General features: G+C 38.1%; 1 non-coding gene across 1 annotated transcript; it reads left to right on the top strand.

Moving 5' to 3' along the window:
• Positions 1-304: 304 nt before the first annotated feature.
• On the top strand, positions 305-376 carry TRNAW-CCA (transfer RNA tryptophan (anticodon CCA)). The gene has a single exon. It is a non-coding gene; the product is annotated as a tRNA-Trp (tRNA).
• The last annotated feature ends 8,573 nt before the right edge of the window (positions 377-8,949 follow it).

Genomic DNA, 8,949 nt, shown 5'->3' with positions numbered 1-8,949 from the left:
GTTGATTTCTTGGAAATAGCAGTTATTTTTTTCTTTTTAATCTTATAAACTCTGTCTTCTATTAATAACTGAAGTGATTAGATCATTTATTTTATGAAATTAGTCATGTGGTTGATCATAAATCTATTATATTCTATTTTCTTTTTATTTCCTTTCTTTTTTCCCCTTCTGATAAAATTGAGTATTTTATGATTTAATTTTATTTCCATAATTTTTCATTATGTCTCTTTTTAAGTGTTTGCTCTAAGGTTCTCTCTCTCTATGTATATATATCTTTATAATGATCTACCTTAAAGTAAGGGCTTCCCTGGTGGCTCAGAGGTTAAAGCGTCTGCCTCCAATGCAGGAGACCCAGGTTTGATCCCTGGGTAGGTAAGATCCTCTGGAGAAGGAAATGGCAACCCACTCCAGTATTCTTGCCTGGAGAATCCCATGGACGGAGGAGCCTACAATCCACGGGGTCACAAAGAGTCAGACACAACTGAGCGACTTTATTTCACTTCTTTTTACCTTTAAGTAATGTTATACCACTACATATTTAGAATAGGAACTTTAGCATATGCCATCTAATTCTTTCTTTTTATCCTTTGTCTTATTATTAGCCTACATTTTACTTCTATATATTTCATCTAACACCAAATATGTTACTACTCTTTTTTATTTGGCCATCAATTATTTTTTAAAGTAATTATAATTTTAAAAATAATATTTAATATTTACTTTCTTTTTGACATTTCTGGCACTCATTTCTTTGTAAATCCAAATATTCATCTGGTATCTTAATTATTCTACTTGATGAACCTTCTTTAATACTTCTTGCAATGCAGGTGTGCTGGCAACAAATGCTCTTAACTTTTGTTCGTCTGAAAGACATTTTTTTTAATATAAAATTCTGGCTTGTTATTTCAGTACTGGAAAGATAATATTCATTTTCTTCTGGTATGCATATCTGCTATAATTTTTTTTCCCTATAGGCAAGTAATATTTCTTTTTTTATAACCACCCACAACATTTTCTCTCTCTCTTTTTTATCTCTTTAACTCTGATGTAAACAGACGTGTTTGCAAGTATGTGGTATGTGTGTGTGTAATTATCCTGCTTATAGTTATCTGAGTTTCTTGGATCTGCACATTGGTGACTTCCATTAATTTTTGGAAATTTTCAGCTATGTCTCTATGGAGAGACATGTTTTTAACCTTCATTTTTTTCTGGGACTCCAATTACACTTATAATATATGGATATAATCCTACAGTTTGGGTACTCTGTTGTCATTCTTTGTTCACCTGTTCTTTTCTTTTCCCTTCTCTTCCTTACTTCTTCTCTACCATCTTCCTTATTCTTCCTCTTCTGCTCCTTCCTCTCTCTCCTCTTTGTTTCAGCTTCAGTAATTTATAATAAAGTTCAAATCCACTGATTCTTTTCTCAACTCTGTCCTATCTTTAGATAAACCTGTCAAAATAATTTTGATGTCTATTATTATGATTTTTTTCTCTATTTTTGTCTATTATGATTTTTTCTCTCATTTTATTTTACTCTCTTTTAAAATTTCTTCTGAAATTCCTCATCTATTTGTACATTTTGTATACTTTCTTCACTGTATCTTAAAAATTGCTCATAGTTATTTCGATATTTCTTTTTGATGGTTTCTATACAATAGATGTAATAGTTTGCTAGGGTTGCCATAACAAAATACCACAGACTTGGTGACTTGGCTTAAACAACATATATATATATATTTTCACAGTTCTGAAGGCTGGAAATTCACGACCAAGTCTTCGGTAGGTTTGGTTTCTCTGAGGCCTCTCTTTTCTGCTTACAAATAACCGCTTTCTCCTTGAATCCTCATATGGCATTTTCTCTGTGCATGCACTTCCCTGGTGCCTCTTGATATTCATACAAGGATATCAGCCCTACTGGAATAGAGAGCCATGCTTATGACTGCATTTAACCCCAATTCCCTCTTTAATGGTTCTATATCCAAATATAGTCACATTAGTGTTTAAGACTTCAACATATGAATTTAGTGACACCCAATTCGGCCCATAAGCATGATCAACTCTGAGTGTGGTTCTGTCAGTTGCTTTATCTTTTGACAATGAATTCTCTTTCTTAAAAACCTGTTTTCTGTGTCATTATTTCTGCATATAATATCCAACATTTGATTAAATGTTAGGAAACACTACAGCCTGATGAAAATAATATTTACAGCTGAAAATGGACTTACCTCTTCTTCTGTTAGGCTATTAAGGTGGAGAGTTGAGTCAATTTGGTCACAGCTTGAGCTCAGTTTAGATTTTGTTGTTGCTAGAGTCACTTTCAGTGAAGAAAATACTTCTATTTACTTCAAAGGTAGAATATTGTTATTTGTGCTTATTGTGTGTGTTTCTTACAAGTCTGTTGTAGAAAAAACAATGGAATAACAAACACAAGATTTAGGATGGTGATTACCTTATTTAGGATTTCCCAGATGGCACTAGTAAAGAACCTGCGTGGGTTTGACCCCTGGGTCAGGAAGACCCCCTTGAGGAGGAAATAGAAACCCACTCCAGTATTCTTCTTGCCTGGAGAATTCCAAGGACAGAGGAGCCTCGTGGGCTACAGTCCATAGGGTTGCAAAGAGTTGGACATAACTGAAGCAAGTTAGCACACATGTACACATAAAATGTTGATGAGGATTTCAAATTCAGGGATTGCTTGAGATATCCTACAATAATGTATGTAACTAATTAAACATGATACTTTGCAAAATCACAGAATAAGTGCACATTATTATTTCTCCACTCTGTGTTTATAAATGTTGTTCATTTTCACTTGACAGTCTGTTCACCCCATCCTTGTTAGCAACCTGCCCCAAATCCTGGTGGCTTTTTTTTTTTCTGTGCCAGATACAGAAAAATATCTTTTATCTCTAATGAGAATAAAGTTTCAGGTCATCAAAATTAACCAAAGGGTTTCCTACACTTTTAATTTCCTTATTAAATACAATAATCAAACATTATTAGATACAGCCCTTATTGATTTTAGCCTTTGTTAAGTGTGAGATTGCATACTTTCCCAGCAGAATAAGTATTCACTAATAGTGAATGAACACAGAGTAGTTTCTGGACTTTATACTGGAGACTCTGTAGGCTTCTGGCCTTCTCTCCGTGACTTGTCTCTTCCTAACCCTTTGGAAAGGGTGGAATTTGTGGCCTCTCAAGGCTAACTTGCAATTCACATCCTATAGGCAGTTACCTGACCGCTTTAACAAAGAAACAAGCCTGTTCCCAAATGCATTTGATAAAATGAGCAAACAAATCTAGCATGTAGAGTTATGCACTTTGTAAGTGTTAGGGTTTTTTGTTTATGAAAATATGATGACATTCTACACGTAACTCTATAGCTCATTTTGGAGGAACTAGTTTAACAAATATGGTCAATGGCATTAATTTTTTATATCACACACAACAAATCATACACATGATTTATGCCAGAAGAATTTCATGGGGCTATTTGTCCTGTGACTACACATATAGTTTCCTACTGTTTACTTATACAACTGATAGGTCAAAATTCATTGTTACCTCTTGTGTTATGTAATTTTAATATATTTTGGAAGATTGAATCACTCTTCTATTTGTTCCTTAAATGTACTATATGTTTGTAGTATAGATACATGTTTCATCTTTGTGATTCTAGCACACAGATTAGACAATGGCACATTGTTGACAAATCCCCAGCTGTCCAGAGAATGAAACAATGCTGGAAATCTGTGGCTTGTAAGTATTTCACTTTAGAAATTGCTCTGTCCCCTATGTGCACAGCTGATTTTAGATCTTGGGCCCTGATCTGGTGTTTTGGGGTCTGCATGTATTTGAGCTGAATCCCCAGGGTTACCTCATCCATGTAGTCTCACTAGCCATTGAAACATTCCCAGGGAGAACAGGAAATCTGGCACTGCTTTTGATGACACATTAATGATGTGATGTCTGGTTTCTATTAAAAATCTAAAAGCAAAAGTTTTGAGGCTAGAAACAAAAGTATAGACAATGTCATACATAAGCTTTAATATATTTCTTAATATACTAGATGACCAGACTGGTGGACTCCATTGAACAATGACATAAGAGGCCTAGTCAAGGATGGAATATATGAATACCACAGGAAAACACAGCCTTCTTTCATTATTGTCTTTTTGGTTTTTATGTGAAATAGTCCCAGTGGAGTTAGCTAGAAAGGTGGTAACTACCCATTTCAACACAAAGTAGTTTCCTAGTAAAGTGTCACATATCTCGAGTTAAGAGTTTTAAAGTAAAATAGACTCATTTACTTAAATTGTGCTCACATGTGTGATGCATCCAAATTTGCCAAATGCAAGAGGTGTGGCTTGGCCCCCATATAGACTCAGGACTTAGTTGTATTTGTGCTAGGTCCCAAGTATTCCTATATTTTAAAAATGTAAATAAGTATATTATCTAACAAACAGTAAGTACCTACTCTGTGCCAGACTCTGTATAAGGTTTTGGAAAAAGAAATAAAGAAGATCAGTGTTTTGCTCTCAAGGAGAGACAAACAAATAACTTGCAAAAGCAATTCAGTGTAAGAAGAACTGTGATGGGGGAAGTACAGTAACATGCAAGTGTGCATGCTCAGTCACTCAGATGTGTCTGACTCTTTGTGACCCCATGGACTGTAGCCCACCAGGCTCCTTTGTCCACAGGATTTTTCAGGCAAGAATACTGGAGTGGGTTGCCAAGCCCTCCTCTAGGGGATCTTCTTGATCTGGAGGTTGAAACTGTATCTCCTGCACTGACAAGCAGATCCTTTACCACTGAGCCACCTGGGAAGCCCATGCAATAATAGGACACCTAACCAACTGGGGAAAGAGTAGCAGGTGCCTTTAGGAAGAGGGGATGGTGGTCAGAACCCACGTGTTCACCACTGGTTTATTCAGAATTTCATGGCTCAGGAAGCAGAGATGTTTAACATGAAATATACCACATGGACAGTTGTTATTAACTGAAGGTTTGTGTCCTCCCCCAAAAGTACATATGTTGAAATCACATCACCAAAGTGATATACAAGAGTGGGGTCTTCATGAGTGGGATTCAGTCCAGTTCAGTTCAGTAGCTCAGTCATGTCCGACTCTTTGAAACCCCATGAACCGCAATACGCCAGGCCTCCCTGTCCATCACCAACTCCCGGAGTCTACCCAAACCCATGTCCATTGAGTCAGTGATGCCATCCAACCATCTTATCCTCTGTTGTCCCCTTCTCCTCCTGCCCTCAATCTTTCCCAGCATCAGGGTCTTTTCAAGTGAGTCAGCTCTTTGCATCAGGTGGCCAAAATATTGGCATTTCAGCTTCAATATCAGTCCTTCCAAAGAACACCCATAACTGATCTCCTTTAAGATGGACTGGTTGGATCTCCTCGCAGTCCAAGGGACTCTCAAGAGTCTTCTCCAACACCACAGTTCAAAAGCATTAGTTCTACGGCACTCAGTTTTCTTTATAGTCCAACTCTCACATCCATACATGACCACTGGAAAAACCATAGCCTTGACTAGGCAGACCTTTGTTGACAAAGTAATGTCTCTGCTTTTTAATATGCTGTCTAGATTGGTCATAACTTTCCTTCCAAGGAGTAAGCGTCTTTTAATTTCATGGCTGCAATCACCATTTGCAGTGATTTTGGAGCCCAGAAAAATAAAGTCAGCCACTGTTTCCACTGTTTCCCCATCTATTTGCCATGAAGTGAGTAGGATAGTGCCTTTATAAAAAAGACCCCACAGAACTCTGTAGCCCTCTTTCAGCCATGCGAGGACATAGTGAGGAGACAGCCATCTATGAACCAGGAAGAGGGCCTTCATCAGACACTGAAGCTTCCAGTGCTTGATCTTAGAATTCTCCACCTTCAGAACTGTGAAAAATACTTTTAGTTTAAGCCACCAAGTCTGTAGTATTAGTTTATTGCAACCCAAACTAAGACAGCAGGGTGATCTGATGTCACAAGAGAGAGAACAGAGGTGTCATGAGGTCACACATGTAGGAGTATTATTTTTGTCAAGAGGAAAGGAGAAATATTAATATCTATACAATAATACTTAACACTTAGTCCTACCATGTCCCAGGAAGAGTTCTAAGAACCTTATATGAGCCATCTCTTTTAATCCTATAATAAACCTAAAGAAAAAGTCACTCAGTTGTGTCCGACTCTTTGTGACCCCATGGGCTATACAGTCCGTGGAATTCTCCAGGCCAGAGTACTGGAGTAGTGGATAGCCTTTCTCTTCTCCAGGAGGTCTTCCCAACCCAGGGGTCGAACCCAGTTCTCCCTCATTACAGGTGGACTTTTTACCCGCTGAGCCACAAGGGAAGCCAATTAACCCAAAAGATAAGTATCATCTTGAGAATGAAAAACTTCTGGAGAAATAGAGGAAAAAGTTGCAGACCAAGTGCTCCATTGTGGAAGACAGAGCAAGGTGTAAAAATTGGAAGAGCTCCAGAGGAATCATCTAAGAAAGTGTCACACCCAGAGCATATATTTCTTGGACTAGAACCCAAGGCAGCATAAAGATATAAAGATGCTGAAGTCTTAGAAGAACTAGTTGGAAGGGATGATGCACACAGAAGGGCCAGATATGTAGTAAACTTTTTATGAAACTCTGTTTCAAAATCTGGCACTCAACAGTTTAAGTGGTCTATTCTCAGATTTTTACTTCCTAAGGAAAACAACTTTTTCTTTCTTATGGATAGAAATAGATAAAAAATAATCATAATTGCTAATTTTTTAGAGCATTTACTGGGTGCCGGGAACTGTTTCAGCACTTATCGTACATGATTTCATTTAAGTCAAATAAAAACTGTCTGAGGATGAGCTATAGTTGATCCCATTTTACAGATGAGAAAACAGATTTAGAGAGGTTGAGGAACTTATCCAAGGTTCACATCTCTTAGTAAGTGATTGAGCTGACAGGACAACTTCAGCAGGCTGATTCCAGAGCCTACACTCTTCATTCCAAACCTAGGAAAGTGTTAGATTATAACTCAAGACAAAACATTTCAGCTATGGTGGAAAAATCACAGAAGTAAATTGTAGCAAGATGTGTCCTTTCAAAATTAAAATATGGTTTAAGTATTTAGAGTTTTTTCTGCTGTGAGGCATCACAGACATCTGATAAATGTGCACCGTTTCAGTCAGAGATTGGAATCTATACAACAGAAGCTTTGAATCCTCCGCTGTGGTTTCCTGCAGCTGTGATTTTTCCATGGATGCAGTTTCGGGTTATCTTGTCACTAGATTCTTGGTGCTAGAGCCTTCAGAATGCTAATATTCCTCTCCATTTTTCTTCATTTCCTGAAGACTTGATGACCTCTGAATCATCTAAAGTTTTGACCAGTGGTGTGCCCTTTGTTGTGCTAAAATCTTGCTCCTGAGGCTATGCTTCCCTTGTTTCAATTGCCTCCTTCATTTTTCGAAGTCATTTTCATCCTGAGAGGAAAAAAAACAACATCTAGTTTTCGGTGATTTTGTTGATTTTTTCATTGGAAGAAATCTGCAAAAATGCTTTTCAAAACTTTTGCAGTGGCAGCAAACAGTCTGGGAGGTGTTTAAATGCAATGGAAAAATAAGACATTCATGAGGAAGGGGTTTTCAGGGAATTTGCACAGGAAAAAAAAAAAGGTTCAAACTGTTGAAAAGGTAGCTTTGTCTGCCAAAGTGACCATTCGGGTCTATTTACACTGACTCTTCTTTTCCAGGAGCTCAGGCTCCAAAGGTTTTGAGGTGCTGACAGAATAATTGAGGCAGCAGTGTAGAACAAGCAGGGACCAGGGACGTGGGCAAGCCCTGGGGTAAGTTTTTGATTTTTACCTCTGCCAGTCCCAGTTTTCTCATCTGTTAATTGACATTAATGATGGTAATTACCTCATAGTTGCAGAGAAGATTAAATGAAATGTGTAAAGTTGTTTGGGCTTCCCTGGTAGCTCAGCTGGTAAAGAGTCTGCCTGCAATGCGGAAGACCCCAGTTTGATTCCTGGTCAGGAAGATCCCCTGGAGAAGGGATAGGCTACTTACTCCAGTATTCTTGGGCTCCCTGGTGGCCTAGCTGGTAAAGAATCTGCCTGCAATGTGGGAGACCTGGGTTCGATCCCTGGCTTGGGAAGAACCCCTGGAAGAGACCATGACAACCCACTCCAGTATTCTTGCTTGGAGAAATCCCCATGGACAGAAGAGCCTGGTGGGCTTCAGTCCACGGGGTCACAAAGAGCTGGACACAACTGAGCACACAAACATAAAGCTCTTTGCAAAGTGCTTGCTGCTGATAAGAGCGAAATACCAATAGATATCATACTATTATTATTTATTTTTCAATATTTTTAAATAAAAATATTATTTTAATATTTTATTATTATTTAATTAGCATTTAATTTTAATATATATATTTTTTTTAATTTTAGCTTTTTGGCTGTACCGCATGGAAGGTGGGATCTTAGTTCCCCAACCAGGAACCAAACCCATGCCCCCTGCAGTGGAAGTGTGGAGTCTTAACCACTGGACCACCAGGGAAGTCTTATATTATTATTATTGTTTTATCTTTTTTTATACTGCGTTGACATTAAAATGACAACAATTAAAATTTCTGTGTCTTGGGATTGACCCTTTCATCATTCAAATGAACTCTCAAAGATGTCAGCCTTCATCTTCAGCCCCTACAGGACCTAAGGACCCTGTCTCCTTCTCCCAGAAGCTGCCACAACGTGATCATTCCTGCATTATCCATCACTGATGGACACTTCAGTTCTTTGCATGGTAGCTCACTGCATTATTGGAAAACACTCTCAGAAAGTCACTGTTCTAAGTACTACTTTCCAGTGATTTCTACCTGTTCGCTTCAGTGTGGCTCCCTAGGGCCACCTTGGGATGGGTCTAGTCCCCTTTCCACATGCGTTCATGTGTGCTAAGTAAC

Source organism: Odocoileus virginianus, chromosome 10, assembly GCF_023699985.2.
Source record: "Odocoileus virginianus isolate 20LAN1187 ecotype Illinois chromosome 10, Ovbor_1.2, whole genome shotgun sequence".
Classification (NCBI taxonomy): domain Eukaryota; kingdom Metazoa; phylum Chordata; class Mammalia; order Artiodactyla; family Cervidae; genus Odocoileus; species Odocoileus virginianus.
The sequence above is the reverse complement of the archived record's forward strand: the minus strand, read 5'-3'. Positions and strand labels throughout refer to the sequence as shown.